The sequence below is a fragment of the Perognathus longimembris genome, chromosome 4 (genome assembly GCF_023159225.1).
Source record: "Perognathus longimembris pacificus isolate PPM17 chromosome 4, ASM2315922v1, whole genome shotgun sequence".
Taxonomy (NCBI): domain Eukaryota; kingdom Metazoa; phylum Chordata; class Mammalia; order Rodentia; family Heteromyidae; genus Perognathus; species Perognathus longimembris.
The window spans coordinates 76367502-76392562 of NC_063164.1; the positions used below are offsets into that span (position 1 = coordinate 76367502).

Genomic DNA, 25061 nt, shown 5'->3' on the forward strand with positions numbered 1-25061 from the left:
GAGAAAGCCAAAAGAAACATGGTTTTTCCTGATAGAATGCAGCCATGGAGCTAAGACAGACAGAGTAAGAATTGCTGAAAATATACAGGATAATATGTAGATAAGCACAAATTGACTGAAGAATACTGCATCAAACAGGAGTTTTGTTACCCAGAGGGAAGGATTTCAGTGGTGCAACTCCTATAAACAATGAACTTACAAGTTAAAAAAATGAATACAGGGAACCTGGAACATGTATTTGGGAAGTAGACTAAAGCAGAGAGTAAGGATGGGTAAAACAGTCATAATATTCAATATACATATGTGAAAACAAAATCAGAAAACCTGAGGGGCTGGTTGGGGTTAGAGGAGATGTGGAGGATAATGCAAGGGGTGATATTGATTAAGATGCATTATACTCCTAAGTGGACATGTAGAACTGAAATTCCTTTTTACAACTGCTGGAACATTGTTTTTAGAAAGTAAGTTATTAAGAGTCAGAACCCCTATCTTTAAATACTTTCTCTGTCACATAATGTGCTAGCCTCAGTTGTCACATAGGTATATATATTTGTTTTTGAAAATGTTAATGGAAGCAAACTAAAGGAAAATGCCAAATATTTCTCCATGAAAGGAGTTATCTTTACTCCATTGTTTTGTCCTTCACTTAGAATGACTGGCCACAAAGAGTTACATTAAGAAGGAAGCAAAGTAGAGCTTTTAAAATGCTACAAATTGGAGTAATAAAATTGTCTAAATATCACTCTGCTGGTGTTGCAAACTTGGTTTTAATTCTATGGAATTTATTAGGGCTTACAGAATTTAGAATTCAGTTCTGGTCATCAGGTCTACAATGGTGAAGCCTTATGCACAAGAAGAATTGATGAGGGAATCTTTCATTAGATATCTAGATGTAATAATTTCTCTGAAGCATTTGTATAAGTTTATGTTAGCAAAACTCTGGTAAGCAAAAGATTGAATTTTATAATTACATGACATTTTACTGATATAATTTAGGAGTTTAGGAAATTTTGGATAGCTGAGGTGGAGACAAGCCTTGAGTGGATTGAGTGACTTTCTCTGCAGGTGGCCTGCAAGTATGTCCAAACAGGTTACTTCATTGCCTTAGACAGATGCAACTCTAAATAGAACTGAAATGTCCAGATGGGAACATACAATTTGGTCACAGTTACTTCAGCAGTTTGTGTGGATACAAGATGGAGGGCATTAGTAAATTCCAGTCTTATATTCAAGTCTGAATTTTCAATGAAAGGAAGAAAAATAAACATACAGCTAGGCTGAGAAGTGTTGGTCCCTCCAAGTCCTGGATAACCCTGTACATTTGAGCCTGGTATCTGTGGTGTCTTCATTCTAACCTTACATGCTAAATCTTGTAAGCAAAGCAACCACCACTTGGAAAATTTATTTTGTAGTCTAATGGATCTCATTGTCAGGAAATGGTTTTGATGTTCAGCCAAAATCAAAATTTCCAGAAACAAGTTTTATTTGTGCATTTCCCTCCTTTAATATTTATGGCTTCTGTTGATATTTCACTTATGTGCTGCTTTTTTAAAGCTGGTCGGTAGATGAGTAAATGAAGAGAAGTTTATCCATTTAATTTTTTTTCTTTACACTTAATTTTTTCCTTTCCTTATGACTAGTAACCTTCACTACTAATATGGATGGCTACTTTTCCACTGAGAGTATGATAAATCTTTATAAGGCGAGGCAGCACAGATAGGTGGGAAGATTTGAACAGTATGTTGTAAGAGCTGCTGCTGGAAGTTCACCAAACAAACAAAAGCTGTCAGAATACTACTTCAGCTTCTACAGCTTTAAGATTCTTTGTATTGCCATCATTCACTGGTAACTGGGGAGTTTTTACAGCCTTTCAAATCTTAGAGTCCTTTCAATCACTAGATGCCTTAAAGGGACAGAAGGCCTTAAAATGTGCTCCCAATCTCCCTCGTTGAAAAAGATACATAGACAGAGGGGAGAAAGTCAAACAACAATACAAAAAGCATTAATGCAAAGAACAGTAGGGTCTCTCCCTAATTTGACTTTCTCTACAGGTGGCCTGCAGCTGCATCCAAACAGGTTACTCCATTGCCTTCCCATGAGTACAACAAAGTGCTATCTGTATTCACAAGAACACATTTAGTGGCATAGACGAATTCAGGTCTAAAAATAAGAATAAAGCACTTTTCCTGCATAGCCTGAGGTAACTGTGCACCAGCAGAAGACAGTAGCACTCTTGTCTCTCTGGCTGTGCCTGAACATAAAGGAATCAGAATCCTACTTCACATGACTCAAAGAGGCCCAAGGCCAGCAAGGAGTTGATTCATTCTATTTACATCCATGTGAGACCCATTGACAGCATACAGCAGCCAAGCAGGCAAAATCAATAAGGAATATTCTTCTTTCCAATTGACTTCAAGGTAAACTATACATATAGATCTCCGAGATTGATATACCTGTTTAAACAAGTGTTGTTCTATCATGCTGGGCAACATGGTGCTGAAATAGTCAAAATTAGCATGCCTATTTGGGTAGGTTTAGAAATAATCATTAGTCCACTTTCCCTACTCTAAGGGGAGATAGACACACTGTCCAGTTGTGTAGTGCTGATATAATAAAAGTAAAATAAAAGCAGAATAATGTTTCTGTCATTTGTATGACACTTCTGAAATTGTTTTCCAATTACATTATAATTTATATATTAATGAGTAATACTTTCTGAAATGAGTTTCCAATAATGCTGCTTGAAGTAGGTTGCACTCATATGCAACTGAATTTGATGTGAGAGCCCTTCCTTCGTTCCTTCCTTCCATCCACCCTACCTTCCTTCTTTCCTTCCCTCCATTTCCATTTTTATCTCTAATATGTGAGTTCATATTGATCCTTTCATGGAATCTCTACCTTGTCCAAGTCAATTAAATCTGTGCAAATCAGTCAGTAAAAGATGCTTTCCCATTTATCTCTGTCCAAATCGATTTTCCAGGGAGTCCTCCTCCCTAGAACATAGTGTATTTCCGTTCCAGGGCCAATCATGTCATCTCTGAGGTATGTTTAATCCTTACTGACTCAAGAGGTGTGAATCTACACTCTCCTCCTAAGCCCAGTTCTGATGATGATTTTATTTCTCCAATTGCTTCACTCCAGAATGTCTTTTAAATTATTTGATGTCTCTTTTTCCATCCAGTTAGAAATTCATACAAGGTTATTTTTATAACGTGGACATGACAACCATTAGCAAAATTTTTCTCTACTTTGGATATCCAGATGGTTCCAATTTATTTCCCTATTTCTCTTTAAATCTTTGCCTATATTGTTTTATGAAGATGTGTTATTAAAGAATACCTCATACTTGCATACTTTGCTGATGCATACCCAAATGAGGAGGTTGGGATTGCATTTTGTATTTAGTAAAGAGGGAAAGAAGAATGGATTTAATAATGATTAATGAGTGCTTTATTGTTTTATGTAAATGATGAAAAATTCTCCTTGATATTTATGTCTTGTAAAAGGATAAATGTTCAGTAGTCAATGTTCTCTGTTAAGTGAGGGCACATGAGGGGATGGGGTAAGATTAACAAGTCATTACCAAAGAAAGTGTACACAATCACTTAGCTACTCAAATCAAAACACATTCATGTTACAGTGCCTACCACTTTTCTTTTTAAAATTTTAAGAGACAAGCTTAAAAGAATGAGGGTTTTAAAATATAGCTTTGAAGAATTCGGATGAAAAACTTAAAATCTTTTATCATGCAAAGTGTTAAGCACCAGATAAAAATTTAAAAAATGCTGAACTATATTCTCATGATTGTGATGTGAAGGGCAGATATTTACTAAAGGAACTTACAAGTCTCCCACCACTTCACCAGAATATCCATAGAGCTTGGGTTTTAAATTGTCAAGTCTCATAGGAAGGCAGTCTTTCCTCTTGTGTTTGAAAATGTGACATTTACTTGATAATTAACGTTACTGACTGTTAGCTGAGAAACAACTTTTACTATTTTTATTTACCTATTACCCTTTTCATGGTATAATTGTGAGTTTTGACTAGTAAGAAGATTATAATGCAGATGGAATGTTTAATGGGGATACAAAAGCTCACTGTGTTACCTTGGATTTGAGCATTCCATTGGGAAGACTTCTATCTTCTCCTTGAAAGAAACACTAAATCATTAAGAAAACTGAAGCTGAGTGACAGTGACTTATGTCTGTGATCCTAGCTACTTAGGAGGCCGAGACCTTTGGATCATGGTTTGAAGCCAGCTTAGTCAGAAAAGTCTGTGAGGCTTTTATCTTGAGTTAACCAGCAAAAAAAAAAAAAAAAAAAGAGGGGGTAAGTGAAGGTGTGGCTTAAGTGGTAGAGTGCTAGTTGAGAGACAGAGAGTGAGACACACACACACAGAGACAGAGAGATAGAGAGAGAGAGACAGACGCAGAGACAGAGACAGAGAGAGAAACAACTGAGTGAGAAGTGGGGACCTGAGTTCAAGCCCCAGTACCTGCATAAGAAAGAATGAAGAAAGAAAGAAGGATGAAGGAAGGAAGGAAGGGAAGGAAGAGATGGAAGGATGTAAGGCAAGGATGGAAGAAAGAAAAAGAAGGAATGAGAAAGAAAGGGAAGGGAAGGAAGTATGAAAGGAAGGAAAGGGTAGAAGAAAGAAAGAAAGGAGAGAAGGAAGGAAGGAATAGAGGAATGAAGGAAAGAAGGAAGGAAGGAAGGAATGAAGGAAGGAAGGAAGGAAGGAAGAAAGGAAGGAAGGAATGAAGGAAGGAAGGAAGAGAAGGAGGAAAGAGGTCTGGGAATGTGGTTTAGTGGTAGAGTGCTTGCCTAACATGCATGAGGCCCAGGGTTCGATTCCTCAGTACCACAGAAACAGAAAATGCCAGCCCCGTGTCTCAAGTGGTAGAGTGCTAGCCTTGAGCAAAAGAAGGTCAGGGACAGTGCCCAGGCCCTGAGTTCAAGCCTGAGGACTGGCAAAAATAATTACAAAAAAGATGGAGAAAGAAAGGAAAGGGAAGAAAGGATGAAAGGAAGGAAAGAGGGAAAGGAAGGCAAAAAGGAAGAAAGGAAGGAAGGAAAGAAGGAAGGAAGGAAGGAAGGAGGAAGGAAGGAAGGAAGGAAGGAATGACAGAATGAAGGAAGGAAGAAAATGGAAGATTTGGAAACAGTACTACAGAATGCCACAACACATTATAAACACAGAAATGAAAGAAAAAATAAAGACCATCCTACTCAAAATAAATATGCTAAAGGTATAAAAAGAAATAAAATAACTTTTGAAAGTCAGATAAGTTGATGATGTCCTTTCAAAGCTCAGCAGTTCTATTCGTGTAAGCAATGAAGGTCAGTCTAGAGACTTCTAGTCAAAGTTTGAGAACTACTGTAAATGGGGACAAATCCTAGATAAATGTGGACACATTTTTCTTGTGGCTTACAAAAGTAAAATATTTTAAAAAATAGATCACATATAAGGGCTAGAGTTTTGGCACAAGTGGTCAAGCATTAACCATGAGAGTAGGAGCATAAGATCCGGAATTCAATCAAGCCAGGGTATCTGCACCTCTCTGTAACAAATTAGGTCACATTTTCAGTGACATGCTTCAAGGTATGTCATTCTTATATCTGATGATATATGGTTATTTTAAGAATATTTTGTTGAATTTTAAAAATTAAAATTGGTTGCAATGTGATATCAAGAATACAATATAATTAAAATACATTTATACAGATCCATTATTTACCCAAAGGCAGCTATATCAATTAACTAAAACTCACCTAAAGCATTAAGTAGGCAATATAGAGAAGACTTTTAAAGACCAGTATTTCTGATAATCAGATTATTTTATTAACTGTAAGTTCCTTGACTATGGAAAGTTGCACTGTAGCAGGTAAAGAGATGAGGTTCATAAAACCAATATAAAGTAAGGAATTATACAAAGTACTAGTCATGGTTGTGATACTCGTGGTAGAAGTAGATGCTTAATAAATATTTGTTGGGTGAATTAGATTTTGGCTCTATTCTGAATTAAGATTTTAAGAGTTTTAACTGCTAAGAAGAGTATCATGTAGAGGAAATATCTCCCTTGTATCTGAAGGCCTACTAAATTACATAGGATATGAATACTTCATTGCTTATGCAATGGTTGGAATTCCAAGTGGGAGTTTTACTCATGGGAGAAATACAGTATGTGGCCTATGACTAAAAGATAATAGGAACTATTGAAGACAGAGATTTTTCCACTTGGTCCTGGGCATGGAATCAAAATCTAAGTTTAACTTGGTGATATTTAAAAATGCATAACATGCAAAAGTCTGTAATCGTTCTTTTTCTCAGCTAGTGAAAATAGAAGTCTACAGCATAGTATGTGTCAATTTTGAAAATATAGCCAAATCAGGCCGACAAGAAAAATTTTAAGTAAATAACTTCATCCATGTGTTTAGAACCATCCATGACTCTATGCCAAATTCACTTAAGTTCCCTTCTTCAGCAACTTCTTTACAACATGTGCCTGCGGCTATTAGCTATCTGAAGTGTTGATGAGGGTAGGAAAGAAATTACTTTCATGGTTATGTTGGGGGGAATGGTATTTGGAATTCCACAATATGTGACAAAAACTGCGTCAGCCAGAAATAATCTGCTAAGAAAAATACCTGAATTCTAAGCAAATAGTTTAACCATTTTTAAAACACATTGAGGAACATACACAATATAAGGAAAAACAAAACTGAAGTAGAAAAGAAAAAGAGAAAGGAAAATGATCCTCCTCACAGTAGCAATGGGAAAGGGTTAGAATAGTAAGATGAAATAAATAATAAATTCTAACTACACAATAATGTATTAGAGTTTTTGAATCTGGGTGAAATGAATTTTCTTGTCTCTGAGGTGTATTTTTCTGATTTTGGTAGTGTTTGAGTTATTATATGCTTCTGATTAAAGTTTCTAGTTATAGTTTAGTTATCATGAAAATCATTTTTCTCTTTCCAAATTGGAAACATTGAAAAGACTCATGTTCCCATTTATTTCTCTGATAAATTTGCATTAATAGGAGCTTATAGGCACAGACATCTTTCTCGAAGTATATTATTGTGTTGGTGGAAAAATGACGTCAGTTATCTATCATCTATGTATAACATCAAACTATTTAAATGTCCATGTTTAGTAAAAATTCTTATTTAGTGTGAAGGTATCCAAATAGCTGTTTTTTGGTAAGGAGACAAATAAATTATCTACCACATAGTTTATGTTATTTTTCAGAATGCAACGTGTTTCTCATTGGTATTAATGTTTTTTAAGGAAGTACACAGTTCTCCATCTTTAAGTCTACAGATGTCTTCTTTCAACTGTGAGCCATGTACCTTTTCTCTTCTCTCCCTTACTTTCTACTATCTAACATACTTGCTAGGATCCCTATGATCTACAGAGAAGTTACACATTTTTTCCTTTCCCCTCTCTTCCTCTTCTCTCTCCTTTCTTCCTGACTTAGTCTTCTGAGTGCAAGAATTAAGTGTACTACCACAGCTAACAAGTTGTATACTTTTTTTTCCCAAATTTTTATTATCAAACTGATGTACAGAGAGGTTACAGTTTCATACGTTAGGCATTGGATACATTTCTTGTACTGTTTGTTACCTTGTCCTGAGAATAAAAACAAAAAACACATGGCATTTGCTCATGTAATTAGGTCTTATTTTTCAAATATGCACTTTGTATATAAGTTTTAAGTTTTTTGATGCAGTGCTCACTGCTTTGGTGGATCAGGCAGGGCAGGCTGTGGTTTGACTGATGCTATTAGTTGACTCTCCTAAGCTAATTCCTGATCTCATTCACTTAGTCACCTTCCTAATAGTGGTAATTATTAATGTAACTTGAGAACTTGCAAGTCCAGTATGTGCTTTTACTTAATGCAATCTCAAAAGTCTTCTCATCTCTTTAAAATCACTGAAGTTTTAACAGTGATCACTCGATTAAACTTTCTGTTGTTATTTTGTCAGTATTGAGGTTTGAAGTCAGAGCCTTGTGCTTTCTAGGAAGGCACTCTACTGCTGAACTATTCCATCTGTCCTGTTTTTGCATCATTTTTGATATAGGGTCTCACTTCCTTCTGGGCACAATGATCTGCTTATTTCAGGCTTTGTATGGAATGATATAAGTATGCTACCATATCCAATTTCACTTCACTGACATGAAATCTCATGGATTTTTCTGCTTGGGATTGCCTGTAACCAGAGTCCTCACTATCTCACCCATACCAAGTAATCACTGCCCAGTAAACATTTTAAAATTATTCCTGGCCAAGATTTGTCTTATATCTGCATATATGCAGCACAAAATACATTCTTCTTGTATTAGACAGTTTCTATGGATCCACTCACTAGTTTTTCTAGTCTTCGGTAGTCTTTTTTCTTGCATTCCAGATATTCCTGCTAGAAAAATGCAGCTGATTTCAGAAGTATGTCTTTAAATTTCTGCTATGATCTGAATGTTACTTCAAAAATCTGTGTGTGAAAGCTAGATGTGATAGTGTACACTGATGATCCCCACTAGGGAGGTTGAGGTAGGAAATTGAAGTTGGAAGATAGCCTGGTATCAGAGCAACATTACAGTGCATGATGATAAAGAGCATGAATTCTACAGGAATATTAACTAAATTGAAAATACTCCCTTTATCAGTAACCAAATTTTGGAGTTAGGATCTTTATTCCTAAAGCATGACAATGACACTTACTTAGTATAATGCATTTTGGACACAGGCAACATTGTTTTCCTGACTTTGTCAACTCTGGTAATGGCTGAAGATCTGGTGCCTGCAAAGTCTGGCATATTTTAGTATCTGGTCAACTCAGCTGCTCTGACAGCAACTGATTTGTTGAATGTCAAATCTGTTCACTCTGGAATTTAATCGTTTTTGATAAGGTTGAAGATGGGATAAATCTAACCAATGTTTGATTAAGTATTTACCAAGTTGTATTTTACATTTTAGTTGAATAGAAGGCTTTTATATCTGTAAGTGCAGATTTACATTATGGACAAAAAGGCAGTGCTACTATTCATTTTATAGATTATAATATGTTTTGACACAGTCCCAGGGTTTTGAAGGTAGAGTTGACACTCCATCATTTGCTTGCATTGCTGTCTTATCCTAAAACTGAACAACTTAAACGGGGTGATTATAGATGTTAACTTTTGACACTGCTGACATTTGTCACCTCATAGCATAACCTTAACATGATTTAAACAAATTTGTGGAAGGGTTTCCTGATTGTTCAAAATACAACCTAGAATTCTGAAATGTGCAAGCTTCTGTAACATTTGCTCCATCAGCAATCAGCACATCAGATTTTCTTTGAGAGGTAAATATTATGTGTCATGTTCCATAGGGGAAAACATTAAGACCTGTTATGACATGGTCTTTGATAATTTCCCCTTTATTCTTTGTTTTAGAGGTTATTTACACCAGAAACAAAATAGGCTGTGAATTTCTCTTTGTCCTTCATCAATCAAAGATGATCAATTATAAGACCAACAAAACTGGATCACAACTCCCAGCTACATGGTCATATTACACTCATATGATTACTAAAAACCACATCTATATTCCAAACTGGGATACTATAACCCCTTTGTCATTTTCCAATAAAAAGACCATACCAAATAGGCCGAGCACACCGTAATTAGCAGCTGGCAGAGAAAGCTGTAAATCTGTATGAGTTCTGAACGATTTGCTTACATTGTTGCTTTGTTGACAAATGATGCTGTACATGTTAATGTTCCTGAAATGTCCCCATTGCACCTGACGTGCCAATAAATGCCAGCCAGCTGTATGAATTATGGAAATAAGATTTTTGTTTATGAAGGTATCTCAGACATTTATTTTACAGCATTCCTCTCGACAGATTTAATGTCTAGAGTTACATTGAGAAGATATTTGCTACCTGACATAATGGATAATAGAAACTTTAAAGGCTCTCTTTTTCTTCCTTTTAATGAAGAGATTAATATATCCATATATGCACACACACGCACATATGTATGTAGTTAAATACTTATCTTCTGTCATTTTTTTCTCTTAAGTTGTTAATATTCCTGCTTAAGTAAGTAATGCATCAGCTTCCAATTAAGACTATTAGGGGTTGACTATTGAGAATTATATATTCATAATTTCCTCTTCAAGTCTAATCATTCCTTTACTGTATATTTGATTAGCACATGAATACTTTATATAGCTTGTATTATTTTGTATTTGTTGATCCATCCATTCAACTGCTGGTCTGAAAGTGCTTTAATTGTGGATGATTCTTTCATATATTTCAAGAATTCTTAAGATAAGTCTTTGTGCAAGTTAGTACTCAGTAAGTAGTTTTATCTCAATACTTTAAAATAATACATGGCTTGGGATCCTATAGACTGTATCTTATTGCTCTCTGCTCCATTTAAATCCCTTATTCAGAAAGATTTAATTAATACATATTATTAGGAGAGGTCTCACTGGAGATACCTGATCTTATAATCATAAAATAGCCATTGGTTGTGAATCCTATAAAACATAATAAAATAAATTAGATTATACTTATGTAAAAGCCTTTTCTTCTATATCAGAATGAAATTTATAATTCCCACATATGAACATTAATCTTCTCAAGTGTAGTCTTCAAAACATTTGTGTTATAGAGGTTCATTATCATCTTTAAAGTTTTCTAAAATTCCCCAAGTGAAATGAGGATTAGAAATTATGATTTTACAACTTTAACCATCCTTTTGTTTTTAGGTTCAGTGCCAAGGAATGTACTGAAATTAGGACTTCAACCAGCTGATAAAGTTGTTGTCCAATAAGAATTTAAGATTTCAAATTGAACTACAAATGATTTGTTGGCTCAAGTGGCATATATGTTAAGAAAGAGACCAATGATTCCCTTCTATGTGGCATGTGACTGAGTAGTTATATGATTTTTAATCTAGGCTAAGTTTTTAAAAAAATATTTTGGTCATTATACTTCGTCTTCAGAAATATTTATATATTTATTCACTCTCTCTCTCTCTCTTTCTCTCTCCAACCCCCCCCCCCCGGCCCTACCCCCCTCCATGTCCAGTTTGAGATCTCCTCCATGAGGTCTAAAGTCTGGCACATCATTAAAGAAGAAAAAGAAAAAGAAAAGAAATCCTATGGGATGATTAGCATATAAATAAGAGGAGAGTCAAATCACCTTTTTGACCAAAGGCAATTCCCTTCAAATGTTTCTTTCCCCACAAAACAATCCAGATGGCAAAAATGATGCTTGCTAAATGTTGGCTACAGATCAGTTCTTCTGGTTCACATTGGGTATGATAGAAATTACATTCAACATTTATATATTAACCATTTCACAGGTTTTGTGTATAGAGTATGCTATGTATTCCCAGATCTATTGTGTTCAAAGAGTTAAGTCTAATTCTTGGCATAGCTGCTCCAGTCTGTATTTGCTCAAAGGAGGATTAAGGGTAATGTGCAGCAGAGGAACAACTTAAAGAGACCTGGACTATATCTCTCAATATACCTGCACAAAGGGAAACATCAGGCTCCAAACTCCACTCTCCAAGTTCTATTTCACGGGCATGGAATTCATTGAAATTAATGGGAAGGAAATTATAGTCGTCTCACAGGTCTCCTAACCATAGGTTTCTGTGTGGATAAGTTTAACTTGTCAAGGTTTCTTACAGAACGACACAACCAAAGTCAAATAGTCAACTAAGAATAGCAGAAAAATATAAAAGTATTCAGTTCCCCATTTCAGTTAAATAAAACCAGATACATCATAGGCAAAAAGATCAGAGTTGTACTGGAGATTTTCCAAAATGATACCATAATTTCTTACTGAATGGTGAAGTTAAGCACACATAGAATAATAAATATCTGGGGAGAGAAAAGATATTTTATTTATATGTGAGTATGACTTAAAACCAGAGTTTTTCATAAGTAAAATCTTTGTATATTATACTAGGATGTGATAGGTGTGACAGAAGTAATAATAATAAAAATAGAATTGTTAGTAGAAAGCCAGCTATATTGGTTTCTGCATCTAGAGAGAGATAATTCAGACCAAGCTTGAAACATTGTGTAAGTGTTAAGAAAGTTTATTAGTGAAACAACACACTGAAAATCACCTATCTCATTTTACTAGGGAAAAAATGGTAATTATGTTACCCTGGCACAAGTTTTCTTGAAGTATAGGGGGCTTGGGCCACTAGGTCACTACCAAAGACCAGGCCTTCATCACTTTCCCAAGGTCTAGGAAGGATTTTAAGATGTGATTTACTAACTGGGTAAATTAAAGATACAGATTTTATTTTCATTTATTTATTTTTGTTGGTCATGGGGCTTGAACTCATAGTTTAGGCATTGTCCCTGAACTGTTTCCACTCAAGATTATGGTTCTACCACTTTGAGCCACAGCACCATTGCCCATTTTCTGGTAGTTAAATGGAGATAAGAGTCTCACAGACTTTCCTGCCCAGGCTGGCATTCAACCTCAATCCTAAAATCTCTGCCTCCTAAGTAGCTAGGATTACAGGCATGGGCCATCAGTGCTGGTGTGTGTGTGTGTGTGTGTGTGTGTGTGTGTGTGTGTGTGTGTGTGTGTGTGTGGTGTCTCTTCCTCTTCTTACCCCTCCCCCCCCAAATATTTGTTCATCCACCTTAAGCAGGAATGAAGCCTTTCTTTCCTTGTCCTTAGGTAGGTGATGTACTTTAAAAATCTACCTTGTGAAATTATACTGAAATAGGGTGATTGGTTCTGGCCAGTGCTATCTTGGTCACATGGTGGATGGTAGGGTCTAGCATCTTGTTTTCATGTTGGGGGAAGCCTCCTCTCCCAGGTTGTGGGTGTGCCTGTATCCCTGGAGGCAGGGAAAGGCACTTGGCTGATAGGTTATGAAGCCTGTCAGTCTGTGCTTGGGACTGGGAGTTTCCTGTGACCCTGTCCCTTGACCTGACCCTATTTAGGGACAGACAATCTCAGATGCCAGGATGCTGTGCCACATTTCCCCCTGTTCCTATCCTGTTTCCTGGATCCTGGCTTTTTTCTGGTCATCATGACATCCCCATTCAGCTCTGCATTGGAGCAGAATTTTGTTGTTGTTGATACTGTTTTAATTCTTTGTTTCGTCTCTGGTTTGTTTCCTAACTGTGTTAAGTGTATTTCCTCGCTTCTGGTCTTTTAGACAGGAGTCCACCACGCAGTCACTGGCCTTTTAATAAAGATGACAAGATTTTACCTCTTAAAATGTGGCTTCTCTATTTTCTCACCTTACAAGAATATGACCTAGGGATGCCAGAGACACTAGTCACCTTTAAGTTGAAAAACTTAATTAGAATGTTTTTTGTCAGAGACCATGTGCTCTCACCCAGAAAAGAAGATTCTTTGCACTGTTTCATTGATCTGGGATAACTGCTACCTATCATCCTACTTCAAAAACTTGACCTATGAGTTTTTCAGGAAATGGAAAATCCCCATCAATCTTAGACTTTGGGATAGTCACTTTTTCCTAAGGGCTGATACTGGGTTGGAACTTCAATACAAATTTATCAGGATCACCACAGAGTTGACAGACATGGGCTGAGTGGGGAGAGATAGAGGATGACAACAGAGGAGGTGGTATTGATCAAGATGCATTGTACTCATGAACTGATACTGAGCTAAACTTCCTTTGCACAGCTACTTAAATGTAATAATAAAGAAAATAAAAGAGTGTATACTCTTGCTAATGAACATTTCTATCACTTTCACTGTGTTTTCTTTGTGGCTTGTCTAAATTATTCTACTGCCAGAAGCAAGAACCCAGTTAGCAACTCTGACGTTCCAGTAAAAGGTATTACTGATTGACATCTGTCCCATTTACTATGATCATATCAGGAAGGAAATTTTAAATCTGATAGTATTTTAAATAGAAATATGGATTAAACTTGATTTAGACAAAGTAAAGTAGTTAAAGAATTTAAAACAACAATCCTTTTCAAAAGAGAAATTAAGAAATTTTATGTGAGAGCAGTTGCAGATATTCCTACTTGCCTTGTAGAGCAGAAATTACAAAATTAATTGTTTATTTTTTAAACAAGCCCATCGTCTGTAGTAGAACTTAATTATGGAAAGGTGTGTGTACTGATTACTGAGATAATTATTTGAAATAACAATCATACTTGCTGCCACATAAAAAGCACATAGCATACTATGTATATACCTGCCATACATACAAACCTTAAAGCTTTAGCAATTAGTAAAGAGACACTCAACTGTAAACATTCATTCAAAAACATTTGGTGAGAGTTGAATTAATGTGCTAGATACACAGTTGTTGGCCAAAGATGAGATACATATAGCTTGTAATTTATTGACAAAGAATAAACCAGGAAAGAAACCAGAAAAATTATAGAAGTCGATTCTGTAGGGATTTCTGATCAGGATTAAGATTGCTAAAGTAAATGAAAACAGACAAGAGGAGGAGTATGGATATGCTTGTGGAGGCAGGAGGAGTAGGAAAAGGCAGGGCCAGGTAGTTGAGGCCCTTGTCCTTCATAAAGAAGCTAAGGTACATAGTCGAGTGGTCTCATGAAGAGGAATGTAGAGCTGATGTATCTGTTGTGTAGAATCATTTTTATGCATTATGAAATTTAAATAGTGATTATGAAATTCATATAAGAAAGTTACAGTCATTATAGAAATAACAGTAAGGCCACAAAGCTTTCTCATTTCATTGATAAAATAAATGGTGACAGTAGTTTCTTGTAGTAAGAATTACCATAAAACATTAAGAAAAGTATGGGTTAAGTAATTCTTTAGCTCTTTTTCACTGGATTTTTAATAAACAGAAGTAATTTGTTAATATTCATCATCCATTTAGAAAAAAGGATTTTGAAAATATTTTAAGAGGTCGGTTGGGTGCCAGTGGCTCACGCCTGTAATATGCGCTACTCAGGAGGCTGTGATCCTCAGATCGAGGTTCAGAGCCAGCCTGAACACAAAAGTCCCCATGAGACTCTTATCTCCAATTAACTACTCAAAAACCAGAAGTGATGGTATTGTTCAAGTGGTGCTAGTCTTGAACACAAGGACGCTCAGGGACAGCTCCCAGGCTCTGAGTTCAAATCTCATAACCAACAAAAAGAAAGGATAAAAAAAAAGAAAGAAGAAAGAAAAGAAAAGAAAGAGAGAAAGATAATTTTTTTTTTTTTTTTTGGCCAGTCGTGGGCCTTGGACTGAGCACTGTCCCTGGCTTCTTCCCGCTCAAGGCTAGCACTCTGCCACTTGAGCCACAGCGCCGCTTCTGGCCATTTTCTGTATATGTGGTGCTGGGGAATCGAACCTAGGGCCTCGTGTATCCGAGGCAGGCACTCTTGCCACTAGGCTATATCCCCAGCCCGAGAAAGATAATTTTTAAAAACTCAAAATATAGTGCTTTCTCTGAATAAGTGATGGGTCATGAATATCTAGAGGAGTCAGAAGCTAGGGCCCAGCTATTCAAATGAATTAGATCATGGTGAAGCAGTAACTGCTCCATGATTGAATCCAAATGTGTTTTATATTTTTATTTTTAAATTTAATTGTAAAGGTGATGAACAGAGGGGTTACAGTTACATAAGTCAGGCAGTAAGTACATTTCTTTTTGTGCAGTGTAACCCTGTCCTTCATTGTCTCATACTCCCCCCACCCCCAGATCCCCTACCCGTCAAATTGTATAGTTCCTTTCCAACATAGTGTCTAATGAGTATCACTGCTGAATTTGTTCACCCTTCGTTCCTCCATTTCTGTGATTCTTCTTACCCTCCCCAAATCAGATAAACTTATATACACTGTAAAGAAATAAAAAACAGTTATACGAGGGAATAAACCAAAGGAGGAAAAGAGAACTGCAAACAATAAATGAATTTTAACATTCAACATCTCTAGTGCTCTCTGCAAGTATCCTGTCAATATATATTCCACACTTGTACATAGCCAAAATAAGCCACATCTTTTTTAAAACAAAAATCAGTCTAGCCTCATATTACTAATGCCACTTAATTTTTATTTTTCATTTTTGTGCTGGTATCGGGGCTTGAAATTGGATCCTCAAGCTTTTCACTCAAAGCTGACATTCTTCCATTTGTGCCACACCTCAGCTTCAATTTTTTGTTGGTCTGGAGATAGAAGTCTCTCAGATTTGACTTCCCCAGATGATTTCCAATCAAGATCCTCAGATCTCAAATTCTTGTGTAGCCAGGATTACTGGCTTGGGTCTCTCTCAAGGGGTGCTAACTTACTTTCAATGGTTACAATTACATAGTGTTTTTTGACCCAATCTTGTGTTTTGTTCTCTGGGTGGGAGTCATACCTTTCTTTGGGATGCAGTAGTCACAAAATGCTTGCAAGAGTGACTATACATTCAACCAGCCTACCCTTGACCAAAAATTATATAGAATTTAAGAAAATGAAATGCATAGTGATGAAAAGTGCATGGGTCTTCCATTCAAACAATCCTAGGTTTTTTAAATGTATGCCTGTTTGTCCTAGCTTCAGTTTCCTCAGCTCAATGTTTTTATTCTGTGATTATTAAATGAAATAATGTATGTATATCACATATGTTATATATATATATATGTTGACATAGCGCTACAAAATACCTGGAATAAAATAAATAAAATAAATATTCAAGAATCATTGTCAGACTTATAGTCCTTAGGATAATCTAAATGCTGAGATTAGAAATGACTCAAAGTTAAGTTTTGCTTGGTGGAACACAAGCTCCTATGAAGCTTAGGCAGGAGGAGTGCCAGTTGGAGAACAGCATGGTTACATATAGTAAGATGTCCTAAAATGGAAAACAAATGAACAAACAAACAAACGAAAAAACAAAAGGAAGAGGGGCTGGGGATATGGCCTAGTGAAAGAGTGCTTGCCTCGTATACATGAGGCCCTGGGTTCGATTCCCCAGCACCACATATACAGAAAATGGCCAGAAGTGGCACTGTGGTTCAAGTGGCAGAGTGCTAGCCTTGAGCAAGAAGAAGCCAGGGACAGTGCTCAGGCCCTGAGTCCAAGCCCCAGGACTGGCCAAAAAAAAAAAAAAAAAAAAAAAAGGAAGAAAGAAAGAGAAAAGAAGAAAGGATTCAAATTGAGCAGTCAGCTTCTATGGGCAATAGAGTGAATGCAAATGAAGGTAATTGTAGCAGTAGATCTCAAATCTGTTCACCGATGACCAGTAACCACTTACGTGAGATAGTGTTTTTAAGCAATGAAATCAGGTGTCTACAGATATGATGAAATGTAGGAATTAAGGAACAGAAATGTGAGTGTAAGAATAAATTAATTAGAACTGATTGAGTGCTGCAAAATTTTGGAAGGATTGAATAGAAAAGAAGACCCAAAGGTAAGCTTTTTCACACTTTGTGAAACAATGCAATATTAATAGGAGATATAATGAATAGAGACACAGAGAAATATTAAAGTCCATTTTGCAATTTAATTTTAGTGCCTTGAGCCAAGAATAATGTAGTAAAGACTGGAGAAGAAGTCAGTTGGTTGAGGACACAAATACCAATGTACACGTAGTGAAGTGTCTGGAAAATGTGCCCAAAACTAAAGGCAGTGGATTAAACTGGGCAGGAAAGAAGGGGTTCTCCAACGCCTTATTATTTAATGCAACGCAGATGATGTTTCTTTGTGAGAGAATTTTCAGTGGACTTGCCCAGGGTGTATGCCACCTATTCTAACTGAAAAACCACAACATTTCTTCTACACACATGAGAAAATGAGGATGCGAAGTAGCGTGCCATTTTTAAAATGTAAACATGGACTTCCTTCCAATATTTAGAAAAAAATAAGTAGCTTGAAACAGAAGAATTTAAAATCATTGAGAAAGCTTCTACAGAACACACTGAAGAGAACCAGGCCTGATGGACAGATGCACAGCAGGGGCACTGGTACCCCAGAGCTACTGCCTGAATGGGACACTGAAAATGTCATGTGAAACATAACACAAGGCAGGATTTTGATCACCAGAAATTCCGTTAGGTAGAAATTCACACACAGTTCTTGTGTATAGTGTGTGTATGTGTGTGTGTGTGTGCATGTGTGTGTATATGTGTGTGTGTGTATGCTAAAGCTGGGGCTTAAACATTTTGCTCTTCCTTAGCTGTTTTTGCTCAAGGCTGGTGCTGTATCCCTTGAGCCATACTTCCACTTCTAGATTTTTTTTTTTCCTGGTTAATTGGAGATAAAAGTTTGTTGGATTAGTTTGCCTGGGCTGGTTTGAACCAGGACACTCAGATCTCACCCTCCTGAGTAATTAGCATTATAGGTTTGAGCCACTGGAACTAGGCTATGCATAGTTCTTTGATTAGCCACTCAGAAAAGGGGATGGTAACTACAACTCTAGGTGGCTATTTTTGTGGAGAAACCAAGGATTACTGGATCATCTTTTGAATAGGAAGAATCCAGTAAACAAAAGGCACTTGATTTTTTTGGGTGAGGTCATCCAGTTGAGTAAATGATAATAGTACATTTCATTTTTGTTCTTCTATCATCAACTATTTGGAAGTATTTTAATTATTAAAACTATTTTAATAAATAATAGCTTAATGAAATGACAAATTATTGGTTTGCTCTAGTGGTCAAAGGCTAAATTTGACCAGTGTGTAAACATTTTAGGTTATGGAGGATTTGGACATATTTCTATCTTGTTCTAATTGAGAAGACTGAAATTCTAGATATTTATATGAAAGGAAAATGTGCATATTTCATTTTAGGAAGGCAAAAACAATTAAGCAAGGAGAATTTTAATTAATTTATCTAATTTGTTTAAATTAGTTCATTTGAGAAAATATTCTAGTAGTGTGAAGTAACATGCTAGTAGTTTTGAAGTAATATCAAAACAGAATGACAAAACAACATCAACAACAACAAAAAACACCAAAAACCTAAAAGCCCACTAGGTATCATCAGATCTTAGATTATTCCCATAGGAAACCATCAGGACTCACTGAGTTTCTTGAGAACACATCAAAACCACAAAAATTAAATAATAGGGAACCACAGCAATATCAATAATAAATAATCAACCTATAGTAAAATAAAAGGAGCCACAATCTCAAACCACAGTCATATATACCAAAACAGGGGAAGATTCTGGAAGGCTATACATGTTAGCAATGAAAGAAGAAAGTGATTTCCAGAACTAGGTTCTACTTTTGAAATTGATAACTGATAATTTAATTAGTACATCAGGGCCTAATAATGGGTGGATATTATGTGTTGGAAAAAACATTTGATGCTGCAGAAAGACAAGGAGGGATATTGGAGGAAAACCTTACAGAGGGGTAGTAGTTAATTTTTTGTTCCTAATACCCTAGTGAGTATCAACTTAAAACATATTTTAATTTTCCTATCCATCATCTGTAATATGTAATATGCAATATGTAAAAATCAATAGACTATTTCTAAGTAAATATTAAGGTATCCATTTCTATATGTTATACCGATATTTATTTTTATGCATCTATTTCTATTATTTAAATTTTCATAAAATATCTTCAAAATGTTTTAAAGTATTATTTTAAGGTGCTGCAACACCCCTGCACAGATTTGGAGCTGAGGTATTTATCATTTTCTATTCAGTACATATCGAGTTACTAAGAAAAATCACTTGCTAAGAAAATCTTGACATTCTTTTGAGTTTTTGTTGTCTGTGGAACTAGGAAATTCCTGTGAAAATTTTCTTATATTTATCTAGATTTAGATATGTGTCTGATCTATGTCAGAATGTATTTACTAGCATGAATAAGAATGGTAAGTGTTTTAATAGCAAAAAGTAAAATATTCAACCAATGATATGTCAAAGTTATTACAAGGTCAAATATATATGAATTTTCTCTATTTAGAGAGGTCATCTTCCAGTTGCTGTAATCAGGCCATACTTCATTGCCAGAATTATTCAACAATGTAGATTTAGAAGTTACAATTGAGAATAAACAATATATGAACTGAGTTATTTATATTCATAAAGATTGTTTTGCAGAATTACAGTTTGACTTCAATTGGCTTCTGTAGATTTGTGGTCTGTGTCTATACTGTCAGATTTTTAAATGCACTCAGTGTACAGATTACATTGCAATAGCACTGCTATTGTTTTCTGGAGTTTTAAGCTTGTCAGAATGCTACAAATGAACAGATTATGTATGTTTAGAAGCCCCAATATTAAACACTTGTCCTTTGCAGAATCTCTGTTCTATCCTGTACTTGGCAAGACAGCTTAACTCAGGCTCTTTGGACACTTACTATCAGGACACTATGCTTTACAAATATCTCCAAGGCAGTGTTTTCTCATAAATCATTAAATAAAATCCATCACTAAAGCAGAATATAGGGGCTGGGGATATGGCCTAGTGGCGAGAGAGCTTGCCTCATATACATGAGGCCCTGGGTTTGATTCCCCAGCACCACATATACAGAAAATGGCCAGAAGTGGCGCTGTGGCTCAAGTGGCAGAGTGCTAGCCTTGAGCAAAAAGGAAGCCAGGGACAGTGCTCAGGCCCTGAGTCCAAAGCCCAGGACTGGCCAAAAAAAAAAAAAAGCAGAATATAAGTTGAAATGTTTGAGTTTAAACATTCTAAAGTTTCATATTTAACTAGAATTTTTAAAAAAATTAATTTTGAGTAAGAATAGAAATGATGGAAAACTGATTTCCTTAGCCAATAAAATGCCTAAGAATTAGTAGTAGGCATTTAGTTACAGTATTTTTTAGAACTTGGGGCCTGGGCATTGTCCCTGAGCTCTTTTGCTCAAGGCTCGCAATCAACCACTTTGAGCTACTGGTCCATTTCCAGTTTTTTGGTGGTTATTTGGAGATAAGAGTCTCATAGACATTTCTGGTGGCTTTGAACCATGTTCTTTAAATCTCAGTCTCTTGAGTAGCTGAGATTACAGATGTGAGCCACAAACACCCAACTAAAAATCAGTATTTTATTGAAAGCATTTCAAATATAGTGTGTGTGTGTGTGTGTGTGTGTGTGTGTGTGTGTGTGTGTGTGTGTTTCAAAAGAGGGCTGGAAATGTGGCTTAATGGTGGAGTGATTGCCTAGCATGCATGAAGTCCTGGGTTCAATTCCTCAGTACCATATAAACAGAAAAAGGTGGACATGGCGCTGTAGCTGAAGTGATAGAGTGCTAGCCTGGAGAATAAAAGAAGCTCAGGGACAATGCCCAGGCTCTTAGTACAAGCCTCCAGGACTGGCAAAACAAACAAACAGAAACAAACAAACAAATACAAGGAACTTTTATAAGAGACCTCCAGGCTTAGTGATAACTTGAGCTCCATATTTAAAGAAACAGACAAAATCTCAGAAATTTTGTAACAGCAAGTGCAGTAACTTATAATGATTCTGAGAATTTAGATACATTAATCTAAATAAAGTTAACTGAAGTAAATCTATTCCCTCTACCGTTTTCTACCATCAACTTTATTCTACCATCAACTTAACTTTCTCTAAAAGTAGTCATTCATAACAATGTATAAAATACTAATAGGGACAAACAAATTAAACAAAGAACAATAGAATATGCAAAACTACTTTTGTCTTCCTCTCATGGAAAACTCCTTCTTCTTTGGGATTAATACATCTTGCTGAAACAATTTTAAATAATACACAACATATGGCTTCAGCTTGTGTTATTTTTCTAGCAGATGAAAATTTCATTTATGTGATAAACTGTTCAGTGTTGGTAGCCCCTTAAATAATCCCTGACATGCTTCTACATGGATCAGCAGCCTGCTTCTCTTGAAGTAACTTTTCAAATTTAAGCCCCATTTCTTTTTTTCCCCTTTATTGTCAAAGTGAAGTTCAGAGGGGTGACAGTTTCACAAATAAAGCAGTGAGTACATTTCTTATCCAATTTGATAACTACTCCCTCATTTTCCCCCGCCTCCCTCCTCCCCATTTCCATCTCCCCCCCCCATGAGTTGTACAGTTGGTTTACACCATATGGTTTTGTAACTATTGCTGTTGCATTGATTTGTCTTTTTTATCATTTGTCTCTTGATTTTGATATTCCCTTTCCCTTCCCTAGTTCCAATACACGTATATACAATAGCCAGGGCACTAAAATCAGTTACAGTGATATCAGGGGTTAAACCATGGGAAGAGAATATGGAAGAAAAAGAAGGGCACAGTTTCACATGGCATGTTGAAAAGACTACAACAGTGATATACCACTTGTTTCCATAACTTGAAATTCATTTCACTCAGCATCATCTTATGTGTTCATAAAGGCATAGCTCTTGAGCTATTGTGATCTTCTACTAGGATTATCTTAAATGTGTACTAATTATTGCCCATGAGGGAAATCATGTTTCTTTGGGTCTGGCTCACTTCACTTAGTATGATTTTTTTCCAAGTCCTTGCACTTCCTTACAAATGGGGCAGTGTAATTTTTTTCTGATAGAGGCACAGAATTCCATTGTGTATATATACCATGTCTTCTCGATCCACTCATCTATTGAGGGACATTTGGGTTGGTTCCACATTTTATCAATGACAAATGGTGCTGCAATGAACAAAGTTGTGCTGGTGGTTTTAGTGTGGTCTTGCTTGTAATCTTTTGGGTAGATGTCCATAAGTGGGGCCACTGGGCTGTAGGGGAGCTCTATGTTTAGCCTTCTGAGGAACAACTCTCTCTCTTTGCAGATGACATGATCCTGTATCTAAAGGACCCCATAGACTCTACTCCCAAGTTGCTTGAGCTGATCCAAAACTATGGCAAAGTAGCAGGATATAAAATAAATCATCAAAAACCAATGACTTTTCTATGCCAACAATGGGAAGAGGGAGGCTGAAATCAGGAAAGCTACTCCTTTTGCAATAGCCTCAACAAACCTAAAAAGCTTAGGAATAACTAGGATTCAGTGCTCTCACCTCTATGAAGAGAACCTTAAAAACCTGAAAACAGAAATTAAAGCAGAACTAAGAAAGTGGAAAAACCTCCCATGATCCTGGATTGGGAGGATTAACCTTGTGAAAATGGCAATATTGCCAAAGGCAATCTACAAATTCAATACAATACTCATCAACATCCCAACACCACTCTTTAATGAAATAGAGGAAGCAATCCAGAAATTCATATGGAACAATAAAAGACCACGCATAGCAAAAACAAACCTAAGTAGAAAGAACACTGCTGGAGGAATTTCAATACAAAACTTCAAGCTGTATTACGGAATTATAGTAGTAATAAAAACAGCTTGGTATTGGCACAAGAACAGGACTGAGGACCAATGGAACAGAAATGAAGACCCAGAAATGAACCCTCAGAACTATAGCTACTTAATCTTTGATAAAGGAGCTAAAAGAATAGGATGGAAGAAAAGACAGTCTCTTCAACAAATGATGCTGGCAAAACTGGTTCAACACCTGTAACAAACAAACTAGAACCTTACATATCACCTTGCACCAAAATCAATTCCAAATGGATCAAAGACCTTGAGGTAGTATCAGATACTGTGAAAACGATACAAGAAGGAATAAAAGAAACTCTTGGACTCCTTGGCACAGGATGAAACTTTCTTAATAAAGGCCCATTGCTTTCAATGGCATCCATGTACCACTTCACCCAAGGCTGGACTCTACCTGACAAAGGCAAATAAATTGCTTTCCTGTAGTTGATACCTCCATCTCTCCATCACGGCACACCTCCTTTTACACATTCACCGCCTAGACATTTTCCATTTGAGTGTTATCCTTTCCTAAAGAGAAAGGTGGGATGCTAATCCCACCAATTTTCCATATAATAATAGAACAATGAGGGCTTTCAAAAGTTACCTTTAGAAACATCACTGGGGCTCGTGCTTATAACACTAGCTACTGGCTGAGATATTAGGATCTCAGTTTGAGGTCAATCTGGGCCGGAACATTGGTGATACTCCTTAAATTTTTTTTTTTTTTTTTTTTTTTTTTTAGTTTCCATTGTTTTTATTTTCCCTGCCTAAGTATCCAGCTCCTTACATGGGTTTTGGTCGTGGAGCAGCACCAACAGGTCTAAATCGGGGTGGGGGTGTTGGGTCTTTAAGGGCTTACGAGATCGATTCCTGACCAGCTTGCTGTGAGTGGTACAACTCACCCAGCAATGGAGCTTTACCTAGAGTTTGGGAAGCACAAAAGCGTCAAAGACAGTTGCTTCAGAAATGTCCCTGACGGCCGCGGCCTCTACTATGTTCCGAATGACGAACTTCTTAATGGCCTTGTGCTTGGGAACGTAAAGTTTGTAAAGCGAATAGGCTGCACATGGCTGTGGCCCTTTTTGGCTCGACCGTTGTTCCTTCTTTTTTTCCGTCATCTTGGAAGTGAGGGCCAGAGAGTGGCGATACTTTTATCTTTAATTAACCAGTAACAAGCTGAAAGTGGAGTTGTGGCTCAAGTGTTAGAGAACTAGCTTAAGCAAAATGCAGAGACTGAACCCAGGCCCTGAGTTCAAGCCCCAGAACTAATAATACACACACAAACACCCTACTTTTTACTATAGGAACTACAAAACTGATGTTAACTGTGAAATGTTTTTGAAATATGATGTCTTCTTTACCCCTTGAAAGCTGGTATGAAGTGTATTTCCTATGACTTTAAAAGAAGTTTGAGTAAAAAGGAGACACCTTTAGATACTTGTTGAATTGTCTCCACAATTTATCTAAAAAATGCTTAACAACAGAGGAATATTTATTTCCAGATCTTTCTATTTGACTTCCCCCAAACCACACAGACATTTCTGAAGAAAAGAAATACACTTTCAAGTGGTCACTTTCCCTTGTTCAAGGGTTGCCACTGCGCATTTAGATAACACTTGTTAAAATGTAATGGAGTTTGCTTTGGTGTCTCATGCCTCTATAACCAACATCTTGCAGAATATCTGGTAGTGTAGTTTTTACCAATGCCCCTTCTCATTGCTCCACTGAGTGAAATGAATAAATCTAATAATCAAAGGCACAGAGTCTGCATCTAGTTTGGAAATGAAACCATGGGTAATTTTCAAAAGTGGTACCCTCAGTTTTTGATGAACTGTCACAAAACAAGAAT

At 36.4% G+C, this 25061-nt stretch overlaps 1 protein-coding gene and 1 pseudogene across 1 annotated transcript in view; both read right to left on the reverse strand.

Annotated features, from left to right (window-relative positions):
- Arhgap15 (Rho GTPase activating protein 15) overlaps positions 1 to 25061 on the reverse strand; it is a 648882-nt gene that overhangs the window by 161560 nt on the left and 462261 nt on the right. The gene's annotated exons all lie outside the window — the stretch shown is intronic.
- LOC125350709 lies at positions 23978 to 24317 on the reverse strand (annotated as a pseudogene).